Raw genomic sequence first — 22856 nt, 5'->3', positions numbered from 1 at the left:
CGTACATTGCTTTACACCCTATATCACATACATTAATACATAATGTGAGGCCCATGTAGTGTTTTAGCAAAAGATTGTATAGTGTAACACCGAGGGTGTTACAAATCTACCCCCCTAAAACAAAATCTCGTCCCAAGATTTCATATGCATAGTGTGGGAAAAGAGATAAGGATTACATTTCAATGTGGGCAACTACCTTGCTAAACCAGAAAGAAGATATGGGTAATGCTTCAAGATATAGCTCTCTTGTTCCCATGTGGCCTCATCCTTTGAGTAGTTTTGCCACTGAACTTTGTAGAATTTTACCACATTGTTCCTTGTCACTCTTTCCTTTTTGTCTAGGATCTTGATTGGATGCTCAATATATATCAAGTCAGGCTAGAGAGGAAGTCCTTCAATTTCCATAGCTTCATCGGGGACCCATAAACATTTCTTCAACTAAGATACGTGAAACACATTATATATCGCCGATAAAATATCGAGAAGCTAGAGACAATAAGCAACTGGGCCACATTGTTCCAAAACCTTGTAAGGACCCACATATCGAGGGGCTAGCTTGCCGTGGACACCAAACTGATGCACCCCTCTCATAGGAGACACCTTGAGGTACACATGATCCCCAACTATAAACTACAAAGGCCTTCTTCGCTTGTCTGCATAAGCTTTCTGTCGGCTCTGAGCTGCCTTGAAATGACTCTGAACAATGCTGACATGCTCTCGAGCTTCTTTGATAAAATCAGGCCCAAAATATCTAGTCTCCCACTTTAACCCAATTAAGTGGTGTCCTGCATTTCTTTCCATATAGAGCTTCAAATGGTGTCATATGAATGTTTTCTTGATAGCTATTATTGTAAGAAAACTTAGCTAACTTCAGGCATTTGTCCCACTTCTTAGGAAAAGAAATGGCACAAGCTCTCAACATGTCCTTGAGTACCTGGTTCACCCTTTGTAACACCCTAAAATTAGCTACTTTATAAAAAGAGTAAAATGATTTCTGTTAATTGTTTTTTGCTCATAAAAACATAGGGAAAAGAAGATTTTCTTTAAATTAAAATCCAACATAAGGGTAGCAACATGTTTGCGCATACATGCCGTTGCATTGGTACTTTTGTGATGAGTGGTTTGGAAAATAAATTCAAATCTCAATCTTCAAAATATTATCTTCAAGTAGTAGTGTAAAAAGAATATGAAAACTTGCAAAAATAAAAGTTAGATAAGATGCTTTGTTTTCAAAATCCAAAGCCTTAGAAAAGGTTTTAAGACATGTTAGAACGATGTCTCTCTTTCTGGGAATCTTTTTGACCTTTTTTAGGATTAAATTCCTATTTCTTAAAGCTTTGTCTTTTTCCTCGATCAATCCAAAAGTCTTTTCTAGGAGCTAAAACCACTTTGGTTGTGCCTTATCCTTCCATCTATCCCTAGGAATTTTATAGAATTTTTCGGAGCTCAGAGATATTTTTCGAAGCCTAAATAGTGATTCTAGATTTTCTGAAATTATTTTAATTCCGAAAATCAATTATTCCTAAAATAATAAATATCTCCACTTTCCAAAATCTCCAAACCCTGCGTATTTATATATGTCGGCGTAGCCCTCGACGTGAGGATTCTAGAAGTACAGCCCGTTTTCCGAGCCCCCACTCGTAGCCCCGTAGATCGGACGCCAAAGTTCGGAAAAGCTAGGTTTTCGACAAACTTCCGGCAAGCTTTTCTGGCCAAACCGTCATGTTCTAGCGTCAACCACCACTACCACCACAAGGTAGATCTCATCGTTCTCTTCACCGTAGTGTATCCCTCTTCTTGAATCCATCACCGTTTGACTGTTTCCCCTTTGTTTTCCATTTTCCGACCGATTTTCTAGCGAGCTCATCCACAGCCGACCATGTTCTTCGTCTTCTCCAGCACCCCGTCGCCCTGCGCCTCTCATTCGGGCACGTCGTGCCTCAGGATGAACATACCCGCACCTCCCGCACCACCGCCGGCCGCATACCACCATTGGCCGGCTGTCACCGGTCCCCTTCCGTGCCTCCTGCTCGGGCGTGCAGGAGCAGGCCGCCGCTCGCGCCTTGCTCCTCAGCGAGCCGCCGGTGACTGCTGCTCGGCCGTGTGCCCTGCAGGCCACAGCCGCCGCATAGCTTGCTATCGGCCGGCCCGACCCCAGCTGCCCTCTGCTCCAGGCCCAGCTTGGTCGAGCTTTCCCTAGCTTCTGGACAGGGCTGCAGCTGAAGCCCCCTCCACAGCCACCACGTTCTGCTTCCAATGAAGAAGATGAGGTTAATTATGAGTTTGCCATTAGTTCATTAAATCTCCGTTGTTTACTCACTCTGATTTAGTTCGTTCTTGTTGCGTTGGATCCGTGTCGATAGAATCTACGTGCTAGCAGCAATGTTTAACCTATCACGTGACATATGTTTGTAATCAAAATATTAACTTGATTAATTTGCATGAAACTAGTTTTGTAATAAAGCAACAAAGGTTTATACTTAGGTGTTTAATATGTAAATATTAATGTGATTAGTTACAAACATAAATGTAAGTATTTCTTAATTATAATTTGCTTAGTTTAAACATGTTGCACTCATATAGATGCATGCTTATTTTCTTTGCAAAGTAAAGTTTAAATGGCTTAAAGAATATGAGATATATTTATAAATAAAATATGGTTAGCTTTAACTTGACTTTTGAAATTAAATATATTTTGATTAATATGAATTAATACTACTTACATAGTAATTCTTAATTACTATAAATCAAGCTCATAGTTGTTTCTTTTGTGAAATAAATCTTCCGGTAATCATTTATTTTCTATCGTAGTTCCATTTTTGGTGATTTTTGCGTTCTCGTGACCATAGCAACTAGTCGTCTTTTTTTAGCACGTTGTTTTCAAGCCTTTTTTGCTTCGATTGGTGTAATGTTCTTTGTTATCCTTTATTTGTTGCTTGTATATTTACCTATGCGTGGTGCTTGCTACAAGTAGAACCAGAACCATTTGTGAGCATTGAAGATCAGAAGGCGATGACCAAAAGCAAAGTATGGGGAAGTTTGAGCAAGTGTTAAGGCAAGTATAATATGAGGCTCCTTGTTACCTATTCACTTTAATGCAATCTCAATTCATATGCATATGTTAATGAACCGCCTGGAGTCTATTTACCTTGATGTTGATTATTTTGTCCTTGATTTACCTATGGGTTTTGCATGTGGGTAGTATGCTCAGTTTGCTCCAACTAATATTGACTAAAGAATACAATTAAAGATATATGCAACATGGTATTAAAAGATGCTTTTTAGCAACATGGACAGAATGGGGCTAGAGTATTGGGCCTTTTTGGGTGCTCTAGTCTGCCCTTTGTAAGGACTGAAACTTAAAGCGGCAAACCAGGACTTACCGTACAGCCATGAGAACTACATGGCTCTGGTCTTAGCCTAGTATCTTGATCTGTTCTAGTTCATCAGCAGCTTACCGAAAGGGCAAGAGGGGGGCACTAGTTGGTATGTTTTTTTCCTGCTAGGGTGTGTACCATGCCGCGACCATGAGTACCACTCCTGGAGGAGGGCTACATATAGCTAGACGATTGAAACCTTAGCGGCTGCTACTTATTAGAACGACTGGTGAAAAGCTTCATAGTGATCCCTGCCGACATATCTTGGAAGTGAGTCAAGAGGCTGATCACCTCGGGCAAAGGGCAATCATGACTCGTGGTGAAAGTGTACAAACTCTATAGAGTATAAAATTGATATATCAGTCATACTCACAGACATGAGCGGCCTAGATCCTTTTCGAGATAGATGGTTCTATGGATGGTTTGGGATATGATCAACCTTGATGTTAAATATACTTTCACCTTGGGAGCTTAAGCATAACCTAGCGACATAGGTTTAACAAATAAAATATGACCAACTAAAAGTGCTTACTGCAGTTTAGCCGTGTCTAGCCTTTTGAGCCTTGCATCCCTTCATGTTATACTTGTTGAGTATGGTGCGCTCACACTTGCTTTACAATCAACAAAAATCCTAGATGGGTACTAAATGGTGGATCAAGTGAAGAGTTTCTTGTGGAGTCCATGAGTACTAGGCGAGTGTTTCCCCAATCAACCGTCCCTGTGGAGTATGGAGTCCCAAAGAGAAGATTAAAAATAGTTTCTGCTATGCTTCTGTAATAGTTGTAAGTTCTGTTGTAATTATGTTCGATATATAATAAAGCATTGTTCTTGATATTCTCCATATTTGTCGCTATATGTGTCGTGTGGACATCCTGGGCACACATATAGTTAGCGCTTGGTATTCTTCAGAAAACTGGATGTGACACCCTTTCGGTTTGGCCATCAGTTTATGGATGATAAGCTGAGCTTCTGAGGAGACGAGTACCAAGACATTACTGCAGTTGCTTTCAGAAACGAGAGACAAAAACTGACTCTCTATCAGAGATGATAGTAAGGAGAACTCTATGTAGGGTCACAACCTGGTCAAAATATATCTGGGTATACTTCCTGGCTAAATATCTGGTGTCCACCAGAAGAAAATGAGCAGACTTAGTGAGACGGTCCACAATGACCCAAATAGAGTCATAGCCCTTGAATGTGCGGGGCAAACCCACAATAAAATCCATAGAAATATCTTCCCATTCCCAAACAGGAATGGGCAAGGGCTGTAAATATCCTAGGGTACGCATGTGATCTGCCTTAACCCTCCCACAAGTGTTGCACTCCACGACATACTTGGTGATGTCCTGCTTCATGTTGGACCACCAATACAAGTGGTGCAAATCATGGTACATCTTGTTACTGCCAGGATGAATAGACAACTTGGAATGATGAGCTTCATTCAAAATCTTCCTTCTAACCTCCTCATTTGATGGAACCACCAACATGTCCTTGTACCTCACTACACCTTGCTCATCAATACTAAACTGGGGACCACGCACTTCGGCAATTAATTTCTTGATGTGAGGAATTTCTGTATCTTGCCTTTGCTCCATAATAATCTGCTCAAGCAAATATGAGACTAAGGAAATATGAGCTAGCACCTTAGCATGGTTGAGAGACAGAGGTGTCTCTGCAACATGATATGACTTCCGACTCAGAGCATAAGCTACCACATTGGCTTTTCCGGGGTGGTAATATACCTCCAAGTTATAATCCTTGATTAATTCCAACCACCACCTCTGGCTCATATTTAACTCAGAATGAGTGAAGATTATTTGAGGCTCTTGTGATCTATAAAAATGTGCACTTTGTTGCCCAACAAATAATGCCTCCAAATTTTTAGAGCGTGGACCACAACAGTTAGCTCTAAATCATGGGTGGGGTAATTCACTTCGTGCTTTTTTAGCTGGCGTAAAGCATAAGCTATCACACGCCCATCCTGCAGAAGCACACATCCCAACCCCATCTTCGAGGCATCACAATATACATCAAAACGTCTGTCAATATCTGGTTAGGTGAAAACAGGAGCAGTGGTAAGAAATTTTTTCAAAGCTTGGAAGGCTTCTTCACAGGCCGGGCTCCAAACAAATTGGGCTTCTTTTTGGAGCAGCTTGGTCATCGGCTGAGCTATCTTAGAGAAATCTGGAATGAAACGCTGATAGTATCCAGCAAGACCAAGGAACTAACAAATCTGGTGTACTGACTTAGGAGAATTCCAATTTAGCACGTCTTGCACCTTGCTTGGACCTATAGATATACCTTCCGGTGTCAGAACATGTCCCAAAAACTACACTCAATCTAACCAAAATTCACACTTGCTGAATTTAGCGTACAACTTGTGTTCCCTCAATCGAGTCAATACTATCCGAAGGTGTTGGGCATGCTCTTCCTTGTTCTTAGAATATATCAAAATATCATCAATGAATACCACCCCAAACTTATCCAACTCTGACATAAAGACTGAATTCATGAGCTACATGAAGAATGCAGGAGCATTGGTGAGACCAAAAGACATGACTAGGTATTCATACAACCCATACTTAGTAGAAAAAGCTATCTTTGGTGTATCTTTTGATCTAATCTTGATTTGATGATAGCCTAAATGAAGATCAATCTTTGGAGAACACCTTGGCACCAGCTAGTTGATCGAACAAAGTATCAATATGAGGTAAAGAATACTTGTTCTTAATGGTTACCACATTGAGAGGGCAGTAATCCACACACATCCGAACGGTGCCATCCTTCTTCACAAAAATGGCTGGACAACCCCATTGTGATGAGCTAGGATGGATGAATCCTTTTTCCAACAACTCTTCTAACGGTTTCTTCATTTTAGCCAATTCCTTCAGGGCCATGCGGTACGGGCATCGGGAGATAGGAGCAGTGTCAGGCTCTAACTCAATAGAGAACTCTACATCCCTATCCGGTCGTAGCCTAGGTAGATCTTCAGGAAAGACATCTAGAAACTCATAGACCACAGGAATAGAGGCAAGATCAGGAGAAGCTTCAGCATAAGCAGCAACAGGTAATGATGGATCTGAAGGCATAAGAAGAGACATCCTATCCTCAGAAGAAGGAAGCCGTAACTCAACAACTCTCTGCTTCAGATCCAAGACTACCCCATATACCCTCAACCAATTCATTCCTAGAATTACATCAATGCCTTACCCAGGTAGCACCACAAACTAGAGACAGTAAGTGTGAGTGGCTAATACTAAGCCCATTATGTCCGTCTGAGTATTAACGCACAACTACGCACCCGGACTACTGATTCTATAGGCAAAAGGTATAGCCATAAGAGGTATATTGTGTCGGTATGCAAATCCCATGCTCATGAATGAATGTGATGCACCAGAATCAAACAACACATAAGCTAGATGGGAATCAATGGTGAACATACCAGCCATCACCGGTTCATTTTGCAATATTTTCTCAGCCTCCATGAAATTAACCTGTCTAGATTGGCTCATTGGCACTTTCTTCTTTATAACTGTCTGCTTGATTAGGTGGGAGTTGGCTGAGGGCTGAGCAGACTAGGTAGGTTGGTTTTGCGGGCACTCTCGGGCATAGTGTCCTTTCTTGCCACACTTGAAACAAGCACCAGGCTTGTTCCCCTATCCTTGACAAGGTGGGACCTACTATCCCTAGGGCTACTGATGTTGAACCTGCTGGGTAGGTGCATGGTACTGAGTGGAAGGTGCCTGAAAGGTCTACTGAGGCTATCAAAACAAATGCCCACCTGAAGACTGATAGGGCACCCGCCTAACAACCTGTACCTTCTGCGCCTGGGGTGACTAGAAGACCCAGTAGCCACCCACTTGTGCTTCCATTCTTCCTAAGAGTCATGCTACAATCCCTCCATGGCAATAGCAGCGTTCATCATCGCCCCAAAGGTCTGGTAGTTTCCTATATATAACTCCTTCTACAAGATGCAAGAGAGGCCATGATAAAAAATGGTCTCTCTTCTTCTCATCTGTATCAACATGAGTCCCAGCATATTGTGACAAGTGGTTGAACTTGTTGACATAGTCCATCACGGACATGCTTTCTTGTTGAAGGTCCAGAAACTCTGTCAACTTCCTATTTAGAACACAAGCAGGAATATAATACTCTCTAAAGGCCACAGTGAACTCTTACCAGGTCACCTAATGATCCACCAGCTCAATGGCATTAAAGGTGTCCCACCAAGCACTAGTAGATCCCAACAGCTGTTACACTGCAAAGCACACCTTCTGCTCCTTAGTTATGGTGAGAAGCAAAAACTTTTGCTCTAGGACATGAAGCCAATGCTTTGCATCTAGAGGCTCAGCCATCGGCGTGAATGTGGGTGGGTGTGTCTTTAGGAAATCCTGATAAGAGTAGGGTCCCTTAGGACCACGGGCTCCACCCTCGTTCCCACCATTGCCTCTGTGGCCTCCATGGGTGAAGCCACCGATAGCCTATGCCAGCAACTCCAGGGCATGGGCTAACTCATGATGAGCAGCCAACATCTCTACTATCATCTCTGCATGAGTCATCAGAGGTGGCGGTGGCAGAGGAGGAGCCAGAAGTGGGGCCTCATGGCTCTCCCTGTTGCTATTCCCATTGCCCTGGCCACTTTCACAATGGCCCTCGCCAAGGCCGTGGCCTACTTCGGCACTGGTGCTCCCGCGATCGGACCTTAGGTTCATCTATAATAGATAGGAACCAACCATTTAAGACAACCCTCTAGATCAAGAATAAGAGACTAGAGAAATGATAAGATATTTATTGAAGCATTCTTTTAGTTATCCTATCAATTTACTAATCCAATTTATATGTGTAGGAGAAATTTAGTTTTAAGTAAGATTCCCATCATGATGCATGCATCGGCCTGTATGCTCACTCAAGCCGGAATATAGCGGCATTCACAAAATTTCGACACATCGCACACTCACTTTCTGTATGCTAAATGATTTCTTACGCAACGTAAGTCAGTGTACCTGTAAAAAATTGATTAGATAAAACCAGTGCCGCTATCCAAGATAGATCATATTGCTAGGTGTAGGGTCGAGATGGCGGACTAGAGGGGGATGAATAGTCCTTTCTAAAATTAAACGTCGGCTAACCGAAACAAGTGCAGAATTAATACTATCGGTCTAGCCAAGACTACACCCCTCTATCTTTGTTCTCTAACACCTCACTAAGATCCTAATTAAGCAACAAAGGCGCTGGGCTAGCTAGAGCTCACCTAACCAATTCTAGGAGCAAGGTCACACAAACCTATGCCACTAGTACTTCAAGTAATGAGGGAGCTCCTACACATGCTAGTAAGCAAAAGCACAAAGCCAACTAAGCTCACTAGCAATGCTCAATAACAAGGCAACCAATGCCAAATTAGAGAGCGCAAATACTTAGCTACATAGACTAAGCAATGTGACTAATAAGGTTACACAAACCAAATTAGCCACGCAAGGGAGTTACTTCTATGCTACATAAGCAAGAAGGTAACTAGTGAGCTACACAAGCTAAATAATTACAAGAGCAACTACACAAGCACAATGTATATAAAAGTAATCATAAGCTTGTGTAAAGGGATTGCAAACCAATGGGAAGAACAAGGTTGACACGGTGATTTTCTCTCGAGGTTCACGTGCTTGCCAACACGCTACGTCCCCGTTGTGTTGATCACTCACTTGGTGGTTCAGCGGCTAATTGGCATCACCCACCAAGCCCGCACGTTGGGCACCGCAAGAACCTACCCTGAAAGTGAGGGTACCTTAATGACATGCTTTACTAGACTTGCTCTTCGTGGCTCCCATGGGGCAAGCACAATGCCCCTCACAAAGCTCTTCTCTGGAGCACCGCACAAGCTTCTTGCGGGCTTCGATGGAGACCACCACCAAGCCATCTAGGAGGTAGCAACCTCTAAGAGTAACAAGCACCACTGGCTTGCAACTCGATCACCTAGTGTGACTCAATGCAACCTCACGATGCAATCGCACTAGAATCGCTCTCTCACACAATCAGATGATCACTATCAAGCATATGTGAGATGGAGGGCTCCCAAGCACTCTCAAGCATGGACACAAAGTCCCCCAAGGTGCTCAGCTCAAGCCATGGCTAAGACCACCTTCTATTTATAGCCCCATGGGCTAAACTAGCCATTACCCCTTCACTAGGCAAATTTTAGGATGACCAGACGCTCCAGTCAGATCGACCGGACGCACCCTACCAGCGTCCGGTCGCTCTATGCCGTCCACATGTCACTCTACATTCAACCAGAGCTGCCCAATCTCAACAGTTAAGTTGCGACCAGACGCTGTACAGTGAATGACCGAACGCTGCTGCGCCTGAGTCTGGTCGTTTCTAGAGAGCTTCCCGAGCCTCTGTTTTGCGACCGGACACATCTGGTCCACCATGACCGGACGTAGACCAGCGTCCGATCAATTCTATGCCCGTGCTCCTAACTCTAGCGCCACCTATGTCACCATACGTCAGCACTGACCGAACACAGACCCTGAGCGTCCGGACACTCTTCTCGCTAGTGTCCGGTCACGAGACCGAGACCACACGCTCACTGCTGCCACTCACCGGACGCGCTGGTCCTACCAAGGCCAATGTCCGATCAGTTCTGTGAAACCCTATCTTTTCTATATAGGGCACTAGTGGCACCGTTGGACTGTCCACACTCTATGGGCGGACACTCCGTCGGTGGAGTTTTGAACCTTTCTCGCCTCTGTTGCATCGTCGAGTTGATCCACATCAACTCCAACTTCATCTCCTTTATAAATGTGCCAACACCACCAAGTGTACACCACCATGTGTATGTGTGTTAGCATTTTCACAATCATTTTCCAAAGGATTAGCCACTCAACTTGCCATGCCACTCAATCCTAGCGACAAAGCACAGTTAGATCACTCAAGTGGCACTAGATAACCGATATGCAAACAAGTTTGCCCCTCTTGATAGTACGGCCATCTATCCTAAACTCGGTCATCAACTTCTCTACACACCTATGACCGGTGAAATGAAATGCCCTAGGTTATACCTTTGCCTTGCGCATTCCATTCTATCTCCTCTAATGTTGATGCAACACATGCACCAACATGATCAACAATGATATGATCCACTTGATATCATCACATGATCATATTGGTTCGTCGATCTTGACTTCACTTGCTTTTCACCATTGCCTTCGTCCATCGGCGTCAAGTCTTGCTTAAGCTTCACCGCCACATGGTCCATCGCTCCAAAGCCTCCAATTTGCCCTTCACGCTTGTAACCGGTCCATCAAGCCAAGTCTTGTCTTGATCTTCTCCACCTTGATCACATGACTCAATGTCATGTCTCATGTGCAATGAGCTCCTTCATCATCACATGTGTGAGCTTTGCAACATCTCTAAGCCATTTTCACCTTCATGGCATATGTTGCTTACACACATGTACCTGTGGACTAATCACCTGTGTATCTTACATAAACATAATTAGTCCACCTAGGTTATCACTCAATTACCAAAACCATATAAGGACCTTTCAATCTCCCCCTTTTTGGTAATTGATGACAACTCTACAAAGATATGGAAATTAAGTTCTTTTGGATTCATGTTGCTTGCCTAAGCAATTTTATCATGTGAAAATGATTTTGGACAAGTACCACAAACCCGAAATAGTAGTATTAGCTCTCCCTACATATGTGCTAGAGTGTTTGGTTTGAAGCTCGCACATATGCCTAGATTGGAAATGTGGGAGAGTAATTACTATCAAATGATGCTAAGGTGTATAGAGTAAACCTTTGAAGCGTGATACCAATCGGAGTTGCACCTTTAAGTTCATCCTTAGCACCATGGTTAGCTAGATAACACTTGGAAATAAAAAGCACTAGATACCTCATGAGATCAACATTAAAAGCAAGGTACTAGCATTACTTGAAAAGCATACCAAGTGTCTAGCTATCATCCTATGCATGCTAGTTTTCATTTTATCAATCAAATTCTACAACTAGCATACATCACACAAGCATGCATATTGAATTTAAGAACTTATGTAATGCAAGCAAGCACATGAATATACACATATCAAATGTAATCAATCAAAGTTCATGAGCTTGCTCCCCCTACTTGTGTGCTTCTCTTGTCCAAGAATTTTGATCCATCTCTTTTCTCCAATGTTGCTCCCTCTTTGTCCACGTCCATGTCCAACCTCTATTTCTTTGAGCTTTTAATCTTTCCCAAGCTTTTATATCTTATCTCTCCCCCTTGTTCAATCTCAATCTCAAAGCTTTCATATCTTTGTACAATCTCTCCCCTTTGTCATCAATTTCCATAAAAGGTGTGCTTCTTATTGATGCAAAGGTTTGCATTTGGGGTAGATGGTTGAGGCTTGAATCTTGCATTTTTTATGGACATCGCTTGATTGTTAGAATGGCACCACTTGAAGATACCACTTATAACTTGTACCACTTATATCTTGTGTAGGGCTTCTTAGGATACCACACATAGGATCTTTGATCTTGATATCAATTTGTGTGACATCTCCCCCTATGTGATAGCATGGGTCATCCATTTGATATACTTGAGCTCTTGTAGGTGAGGGATGCATTCTTTATTTGATGATCACTTAAAGTTGAGGATCACTTGTGGAACCATCGTCTTATATGATTAATACCATGTGTAGATGGAAAGAATTTTCTACTATGGAACCACTTGTTGGATTTATCAATAAAAATCATTTCTTGAACCTTTGTTATCTTCATGAGTACCACTTATAGGATATCACTTGTGAGTTGATCTAGACATTACTTGTGAATTCTTGATGAAATACTTGAGTCTAGATACCACTTGAAACATACAAACTAGATATCCATTTGCATTGTTGCCTTGTGCTTGTACTCTTATCACTATCATGAGCTTCTAATGTTGACTTGAACTAAATTGATTTGCCTAAGCTTCTAAATCCAGTTTGAACCAATGATAAGATTTTTCACACCTCTTGCAAGGGTTATCTTGCCAATGTTGTACTTGTCACTTGTTAGCAATCCAAATTATATCAAGTACTTGGGATCACTAGCTCATGAATAAATTCATATACTAACCACTAGATTAACTAATCATTTCAAGCAATAGTGGTTGGCTATGAATTTAAACATTTTATTTATTATGCATGATCCTATGAAGCATGTACTATATGCACTAAACCATACTAGTAAGGAATGAAATGATCGTGCACATTACAATGATACCTTTGCTATGTTGGAGTAGAGGCTAGTCACATAGATTCCAATTCATTACTCCAATAGCAATGTGAAGTCTAATTGTAAGCTTGGTGAAGACTAATAGATACTATTTTGAATTTCATTCTTCACCCATATGAAATAAATACTACTTATGATCAAGTGCACTTTCTTGTTGTGGTTGGCTTACTTCATCTTTTGATCAATGCTTGCAAGGGAGCACTATTTGGAATAACACTTGAAATATCATGACTAGCTCTCTTTTGGGTGTTGCTTGCTTTTCTTGATCAATCCTTTTGATTGCTTTAACTAAGCATCTCAAATGTCCCTCGGATCACCACTTCCATGTTAGCCTTTCAAGTACCACACTTGGTTTACCTATACATAGGCGGCAAGCCCCTATACTAGGGAGAAGTGACCTCTTTTTAAAGAACCATTCTTGATACTCACTTAAAATAGCTTGATTGATTGATCCAAGTGATGGACTTAATTTGATGAGTAACCTTGATTCCTTCTTTAAGTCCTTTTCTTTCTACCAAATGATCTCCAATCATATCTAGAACTTAAACTTCATCTTCAACTTGAGTTTGATCTTGATCTTCATCTTGAGTACCAAAAATATGCAAAGTACACTCCACAATCAAATAGCCTTATACTCTTTGCTTGTCATGCTTCTAGATCATATCAAAACTAAACTTAGGTGCCTCAATTACTTATAAACATGTTTCCAACTTGAGGACATTTCAATCAAAGTGACTCTAGATCAATCCAATATTTGTCACTTTTCTGGCAGATTTTGTACTCTTCAAAGAAAAATGCATATCTCCCAAGGTACAAATCTAAATACCATGAAATTTGGTGGAGGTGTGCATCACCAAGTTATCTAGCAGATGTAAAAATTTTAGCTTCATTTGACTTCTAGATTGCTACCAAATTTTAATTCTTCCACCACCGCTACATACTGAAAACTGCTGCACTATAGCTGACAAGATTCACTCCAAAACCAAAGCATCTCTTATCCAATTCTCATAAATTTGTAAAGCATCTTATACCAAAAGTATAGAGCATGTACAACAATTTTTATGCCAATCCAATAAGTTTTGATCACTCAAATATGGCTAAGATCACAGCTAGCTTAGATTTTGTAATATATGACAGATTTCAACAATTGAGCTATACTTCATCAAATATGAATCAAACTTGAAACTAACTTGTTTGATTACTTCCATAAGATATATATCCATTCAAACCACTTACTAAAAGTCATCTTATGAATTTATCCAACACAAATCAATCCAAACTTGATTACTAATCAATTATCCATTCAATCAACTTATAGCCAGCAACTTTGCATATTTGTCCAATTCAATCAACTCATATGCACCCAAATGAAATGATCAACAAGAGATATACCTTGGTTAGCTCATGATCATCCAACTTGCAAGCTTCAACTCAATTATTTGCAAATCATCAAATATATCCAATGAATCACCAACAACTTGAATTATAGCACTTGTATAATATAGCATATTTGGACTTTACTCAATTATCATGGCATTGGGTTTGGATGTGCACTAAACTTCATATCTTGACTCAATATATGATGATAAATATGAAATCAATTGAGTCAAGTCTCCAATGCCGATGGTACCTACAATCAATCATCCACTTTTTTATGGTAACAAATAATTTTGGGTCCTCTCAAGTTAGGAGCAACATACTTAGGCATAGCTTTAGTATGAATAGCAGGATGTTTTGTAATTGCAACCAATGAGGTACCATTGCCATCCTTCCTAAGTATAGAATCATCATCAATTGAAATAGGCTTAGGAGTGTTACCTAGGGGACATGAATGTGCCATGTTTCCCCTTTCCCGACATGAGTAGCACTTTCTCTTTGCTTGAGCCTTTTCTTCCTTGCTTATGTTGTGCTTCTCATTGCTCTGCTTCTCCTTGTTTGCTTGAGCCTTCTTCTCAAGCTTGTTTGGACAACTCGAAGCTAGGTGGCCTAATGTGTCACAACTATAGCATCTCATGTGAGCAATCTTCTCTATTTTTTCTTCTTTGTTCTTGCTTATTTGCTTTGCATCTTGATTCATTCTTGGATGCATTGCTCTTTCTCTTGCTTTTTCACCCCTTCTACTTTTCTTCTTCTTTATCATCAATTCACCACCATCTTCATGGTTGATCTTGATTTGCTCTTGGGGTGTCTCCTCTTGCTTAACTTGTGGCTTTGGTTGAGGCTCTTCTAGTTGCTTCACCAGTTGCTTGGTTGGGCATATTGAGGTAAGGTGACCCCAAGTGCGGCACTTGAAGCACTTCACATGCTTGAGCCTCTCTTTTTCTTTTATCTTCTTGAGCTTCTCAATGTTAGGGCAATCATTTGCAAGGTGTCCCGCTTCATGACACCGGTAGCACATGGTGTGAGAGAGCTTTATTTGTTGTAGCTTCTTCATCTTTGTTTCTCTCTTTCTTTCACCCTTTGTCATCTTATTCTTGAAGCCAAGGCCACATTTATCACCATAGTTTCTTTGAGTCTTCAACATGTGCTCAAATGTGATTTTTGAGTTGTAGCACCTCTCTAACTTGTTGCTCAAATTCTTCACTTCATTTTTGAGCTCATTGTTCTCCTTTAAAAGGTTAGTCTCACAAGACATAGAAGTAGAACAAGCATTTATATGTGAAGAGCATGGCATATCTAATAAATCATCACAAGAGGTGGATACATGCTTCTTGTCTACATCAAAAGGGTTAGCAACATTTTGCAATTTATCATTTGATCTATATGATGAGCTCTCATTATTTTTAAGTTTCTTTGTAAACTCTTTAATGAGAGAAGCATGTTGTTCTAATAATTCTTCATGAGATGCAAGTAGTGTCTCATGATTCAATTTTAGCTCATCATGTGAAGATTTAAAAGCATCAAGTAATTTCTCATGTTCTTCACAAGAGTTCTTTAGAAATAAGTTTTCATTTTCTAATTTCATTATTTTAGCTTTCTCATTTTCTAAAGACACGATCATGCTAGCAAGTCTACTAACAAGCTCATCATATGAATAAACATGATCAACCACATTATTATTTGATACCTTGGTGTCACCTTGTGACATGAAACAATGTGGTGTAGTAGGAGAGCTTGTAGTAGCATCATCATCATGTCTTGAGCATGAACCAACATCGTCAAGATCACCACCAAGTGTGCTTGAGGTAGAATCTTCATGTGCAACACTTGTGGCATCATCATCAACCTTGTTAAGTGAACTTGTAGTGAATCGATCATCATCGTCATCACTTGACCATGAGGTGGAGCAATCTTTCACAATCACTAAATTGTGATCATGCTCGACACACTCATACGCCTCCTTTTTGGGCTCATCCTCCTTCTTGAATTTGCCATCATCCCATGTGGAGGAATCACCGAAGGTGCCCTTGATGGACTCCTATATCTCACGAGCGGTTCCCGTGATGTTTACTTGTTTCATCAAATCAAAACTCAAAGCATCCATTATAAAACAACAAGCATATGCATCAAGTTCATAGAGAACTCTTTGAGCTTTGGGAGATTTCTATGATCCAAGATATGAGTGAGACCACTAGTGACAATCCACCAAAACTTAGGTCCCTTTGCACAAAAATGATTAAGCATGTGATTTTTCCAAAGTGCAAAGTTTGTGCCATAAAAAATGTTTCTCACAAACATCTAGCCCACTAGATGTCATCCTCTCGGGTCGGTGAAGACCACAAATAAGAGATCTCGCTTTGATACCACTTATAGGGTTGAGATGGCGAACTAGAGGGGGGTGAATAGTCCTTTCTAAAATTAATCACGTCGGCTAACCGAAACAAGTGCAGAATTAATACTATCGGTCTAGCTAAGACTACATCTCTCTATCTTTGTTCTCTAACACCTCGCTAAGATCCTAATTAAGCAACAAAGGTGCTGGGCTAGCTAGAGCCCACCTAACCAATTCTAGGAGCAAGGTCATACAAACCTATGCCACTAGTACTTTAAGTAATGAGGGAGCTCCTACACATGCTAGTAAGCAAAAGCACAAAGCCAACTAAGCTCACTAGAAATGCTCAATAACAAGGCAACCAATGCCAAATTAGAGAGCGCAAATACTTAGCTACACAAACTAAGCAATGTGACTAACAAGGTTGCACAAACCAAATTAGCCACGCAAGGGAGCTACTTCTATGCTACACAAGCAAGAAGGTAACTAGTGAGCTACACAAGCTAAATAATTACAAGAGCAACTACACAAGCACAATGTATATAAAAGTAATCACAAGCTTGTGTAAAGGGATTGCAAACCAACGGGAAGAACAAGGTTGACACGGTGATTTTCTTCCGAGGTTCATGTGCTTGCCAACACGCTACGTCTCCGTTGTGTCGACCGCTCACTTGGTGGTTCGGCGGCTAATTGGCATCACCCACTAAACCTGCATGTCGGGCACTGCAAGAACCTACCCTGAAAGTGAGGGTAGCTCAATGACATGCTTTACTAGACTTGCTCTTCATGACTCCCGCGGGGCGAGCACAATGCCCCTCACAAAGCTCTTCTCTAGAACACTACACAAGCTTCTTGCGGGCTTCGACGGAGACCACCACCAAGCCGTCTAGGAGGTGGCAACCTCCAAGAGTAACAAGCACCATCGGCTTGCAACTCGATCACCTAGTGCGACTTGATGCAACCTCACAATGCAATCGCACTAGAATCGCTCTCTCACATAATCGAATGATCACTATCAAGCATATGTGAGATGGAGGGCTCCCAAGCACTCTCAAGCATGGACACAAAGTCCCCCAAGGTGCTCAGCTCAAGCCATGGCCGAGACCACCTTCTATTTATAGCCCCATGGGCTAAACTAGCCGTTACCCCTTCACTAGGCAAATTTCAGGATGACCGGATGCTCCAGTCAGATCGATCGGACGCACCCTGCCAGTGTCCAGTCACTCTACGCCATCCACGTGTCACTCTGCGTTCAACCAGAGCTACCCAATCTCAATGGTTAAGTTGCGACCGAACGCTGCATAGTGAATGACCGGACACTGCTGCGCCTAAGTCCGGTCGTTTCTAGAGAGCTTCTTAAGCCTCTATTTTGTGACCAGACACGTCCGGTCCACCATGATCGGACGTAGACCAGCGTCCGATCAATTCTATGCCTGCGCACCTACCTCCAACGCTACCTACGTCACCATACGTCAGCACTAACCGGACATAGACCCTGAGCGTCCGGTCACTCTTCTCGCCAACGTCCGGTCACAAGACTGAGACCACACGCTCACTACTGTCACTGACCGAACGCGCTGGTCCTACCAAGGCCAGCGTCTGATTAGTTTTGCAAAACCCTATCTTTTCTATATAGGGCGCTGGTGGCACCGTCGGACTATCCGCACTCTGCGGGCGAACACTCCGCCGGTGGAGTTTTGAATCTTTCTCGCCTCTGTTCCATCGCCGAGTTGATCCATATCAACTCCAACTTCATCTCCTTTATAAATATGCCAACACCACCAAGTGTACACCACCATGTGTATGTGTGTTAGCATTTTCACAATCATTTTCCAAAGGATTAGCCACTCAACTTGCCACGCCACTCAATTCTAGCGACGAAGCACAGTTAGATCACTCGAGTGGCACTAGATGACCGATATGCAAACAAGTTTGCCCCTCTTGATAGTACGGCCATCTATCCTAAACCCAGTCATCAACTTCTCTACACACCTATGATCGGTGAAATGAAATACCCTAGGTTATACCTTTGCCTTGCGCATTCCATTCCATCTCCAATGTTAATGCAACACATGCACCAACATGATCAATAATGATATGATCCACTTGATATCATCACGTGATCATATTGGTTCATCGATCTTAACTTCACTTGCTTTTCACCGTTGCCTTCGTCCATCAGCGCTAAGTCTTGCTTAAGCTTCACCGCCACACGGTCCATCGCTCCAAAGCCTCCAATTTGCCCTTCACGCTTGCAACCGGTCCATCAAGCCAAGTCTTGTCTTGATCTTCTCCACCTTGATCACATGACTCAATGTCATGTCTCATGTTCAATGAGCTCCTTCATCATCACATGTGTGAGCTTTGCAACATCTCCAAGCCATTTTCATCTTCATGCCATATGTTGCTCACACACATGTACCTGTGGACTAATCACCTGTGTATCTCACATAAACACAATTAGTCCACCTAGGTTGTCACTCAATTACCAAAACCATACAAGGACCTTTCACTAGGGCTTATACTTATTTACATAATTTATCGCATCCTACTTTTCGCAAAACTTTTGTTGGTCAAATTTTAGGTTTTGGAAAAGAGTGATGAAACTTGTAAACTCATTATTGGCTCTGGTAGCAACTATGAAAGAACCACCCGAATTAACACACCTTCAGAGGCGCTCGTCATCCACTAGACACTAAGCACCCCGAAAGCAAGCTACATAGGATGGGTTCCATCAGGCACACCCCAAGGGAGAGTCCGAATAATCCACATTTTTTCCCAAGGATCCAATAATGAGAATGAGTTACAATATTTAGTCCATTTCATACATCCAGAGTTCTTAGAAATATATTATTATAGTACCAAATTCAAAGTACGAAAATTTAACAGCAGAATAAAAAGAAACATCTATCGATAATATATAAGGATCAGTCTGTGTCCACCAGAAGAATCTTTCAAACAATGGCTACTCCTCAAGCAGTACCTGTAATAGGGGTAAATAAAACCTGAGTACATAATGTACTCGCAAGACTTATCCGACTAGTGGGAATAATTTTCTGACTCCAAGGGATATGATAAGCTTTATGGTTTGCTGGGTTCCCTTTTTGCAAAAAGCAATACTAATAGTGAATCCTTATCTATGCTATTATTAGCAGTCATGATTAATTCATTATCTAGCCATTCTATATAAGTACATGTTCTACTCTCAAGCAAGAGTTGAGCAAATAGTTCTATTTCATCATCTTTCATCTTTCAGTTCTTACTATGGTGCTAGACTATAGACAACCTGTACCGGAACGCCGATGATTCGCGAATCAATGTACCTAGCTGGGTACCCTAAAACACATGTCTCGCTTATACCCCAGGCACAAGCAGAACCAACCCATTACTCTCCTGTCACGGGGTCCATGTCCCTATCCAAACTTGGACTCCAAGCCCCCGCTCCTAAGTCCTAGACTCAGTGCGGTGCTTAGACCTCCACCATCCCCGCCTCTAATCAGTCGGTCCGAAAAGAGTCAGAACCCACAACAAGAGAGCAACAAGTTTTCTCTGCGACCATACCCAAGTATGTGCTCAGGATAATAAGTCCGTGACTTGCCTAGAACCCAATGCAATGACCCATCCTTAACTGACACAAACAAAGAAAAAGTGTAACCAAGCTATGCCCTATTGGCTGCAGGACACAACCTCTTACACCCACCAATACCCAAATCATATTCCTATCTGGTCTCCATTTTTCTTTTCATCATTTTATCATGAGTGATCATAATAATCACCTATTGTGAGTAACGACAGGTACTCATGCTACCGAAATCCTAAGCACAACATCTACTCAATCTATACTAGTAGGACTTATAAGTAAGTTTATCTATGCATATAGTTTCCATAAAATGCATGTAACGTAAATGCACATCATATATATATTCAGTAATCAATCAGAATAAGGGTTATGCACCGGGGCTTGCCTTGGGCAGGTGGGGGTGTCAACAAAGTCAGCAACTGATGGCTCTAGGGCTCCCTCCTATACAAGAATCTCCTCCTCGTACTCCTCAATGATCTCCTCGTATTCCTATTCGTCTGTAGGCACACACTCTACCAATGTGTTATCTACATGCATGAAATGATGATGCAATACTTAATAATACGGCAACATCAACTCTTAAAATAAAATACATCTGTCAAGCTACTAAACTAGCTCTACCGACTAAGACGCTACGTTACCTATCATTCCCACTAAATAGGTATGAAATATTTTACGTATTAACTTAGCAACTAAAGGAATCCCTATTCTTAATATCGATTTACTCTATATATGATAAAATAAGGAGTACTAGCTACTCTATTTATCAGCCTACTCTAGGGCTACAAAAATTATAATGAGCACATAATAATCTAATGAACCTACTGTAAAAAATCTCATGGCTAAAGCTATCACCAATTTGCCACTAAAATTCCTACAAATATTAAGCTAAATAATACTAAGCGTTCTTAAACGAATTAATGATTCTATCATTATCACAGATAATTGTAAACTAACTACACCAACAGATAGATAACATTTTTGTGAACCTAACAAATTTTATTTCACCATTTTTGGACTTTTACATGATTTTATATTAATTACCAAAGATCAGCTTAGAAAATAAAATAACAAACAATTCTAATTTCCTAGAAAAAGAAAGAGGCCAACGACCCCAAGCAGCCTAGCCAGAGCGTGGCCCACACACGTGGCGCGTGGACACGGCACACGCTACGTGGCCCTTGGTGGAGCCCGCGCGTGGCTGGCTCTCTAGCTAAAGAGCCCCTGTTCTCTTTCTTATTTGCGAAACTAACTCAAACACTATTTAACTAAGTCATGGATTTGCATCTAGCACCTTACCCTTAATCGAATTCCCATTTTTCAAGGTCCCTGGCTAGAACTAATAGAGGTCGCGGTATCTCTAGCCAAACACCAGCGAACACGGACCTCCTCGGCCTCAACCATCACCACCATAACACCCTACATGCAAAATGCAACCGATCGAGGTATCAAACTCCAAAAATGATGCAGCACATAGACGTGGCCATGCACCGTGGTGGGTCTAGCCGCGGCAACACCAGTGCTGACAAAAGCACATAGTCCAGCGCCTCTACAGATTCCCTTTATCCATCCATAGGCTATGGGTCACAATACCGAAACCCTATTTGAATCGCTACTACACCCAAACGTGCTGGCCACGGGAACGACATCTAAACCCAGTTCGTCGGTGACGACAAACGCGTCCCGGTGATCATAGACCATAACCGGTTCAACCGTCTACCCCAGGAGTAGTGGTGCCTCACCAGAGATGTGTAGGATGGTCGAGACATGGTCATGGGGCTCGGCAAGGTGGTTGACCACGTGCGCGGGAGTGCTCCAGTTCACGATGACCGCGGCGAAGGTGTCCCCAATGATCTGCTGCTCAGTCGGCGAAACTGCTACACGGGCGAGGCAACCAAGTCAAAGCGACACTAAAGCACCGATCGTTAGAAGAAAAGGAGCAAGGAAACGACGCCATGGTAGAGTACCCTCTTTCGGCGGCCATGGCAGACCGCCGTGAGGAAAATGCCATGCATTACCTCACCGGTGGACGATAGCTCAGCGGTTTGATCCTAACCACGAGCTAACCTCACAAGCTAGGCATGGTTGCAAGGAATTAGACGGAGGTGGACGGTGCGAGGCGAATTGCGAGGGTGCCACCGTTCGGTCTTAAGGATGACCGACGACGAGAATCTTCAAATTGGGGCTCAAGATGGTATGGCAGCAGCAGTGGGTGGTCTTGGCGGGTAGCTAGGTCCTCACTCGAGTCACAAGCGAGCGCAATTACTCAAGAAATGACCCGGCGCTACGAACCGGCTCAGGCGCGGCTCGGTGCCGTCGGCGCGACGCCATTTAAGGCGGAGGTGACTGGGGGCGCGGTGTGGCGCTTGTTACTAAATGGAGGAGGACAAGGACGCCACGAGGAACGGCTGCACGCGTGGGCAGATCAAGGATGGCAGAGGCAGTGGCACGATGTCCAGTGGGCGCTGTGTCGCCTCGGTGGGACGCGAACGGCAGGTAGAGCAGTGGCTCGTGGGGTGTTGAGCGCCTACGCGTGTAGTGCGCCCGACGTGATGACGCGGCGTGGAGTAATGTGCGCGTACTGTGGCGTGACGACGACAGCGCGAGGCAGCACGGTGACGAGACAGCGGCGGCTGTGGCATGGCAGTGTGGACAGAGGCCATGTGCTAGCCGCAGCAGGCCAAGTGCGGCCACACACGCAACAGCCCCACACAGGCAAACACGAGGTGGTAGAGCCATGCAGCGCGACAGCCGAAACGGGCAGCAGCAGCGCGGCAGCGGGTGGCAGTGGCTAGCAGCGCGGCGCTAGCAGTGCAGCCAGCTCGCGGCGCCCAGAGACAGGCCCACCCGGCTAGACAAGATAGGGCAGCGATGGCCAGGGCCTGAGCGGCAGTGTGCGCGTGCATCGGGCAAACCAGCGCTGCGGCACCGAG

Source organism: Miscanthus floridulus, chromosome 6 (assembly GCF_019320115.1).
Source record: "Miscanthus floridulus cultivar M001 chromosome 6, ASM1932011v1, whole genome shotgun sequence".
In the NCBI taxonomy this organism is placed as follows: domain Eukaryota; kingdom Viridiplantae; phylum Streptophyta; class Magnoliopsida; order Poales; family Poaceae; genus Miscanthus; species Miscanthus floridulus.
This window is presented reverse-complemented; position numbering follows the sequence as displayed.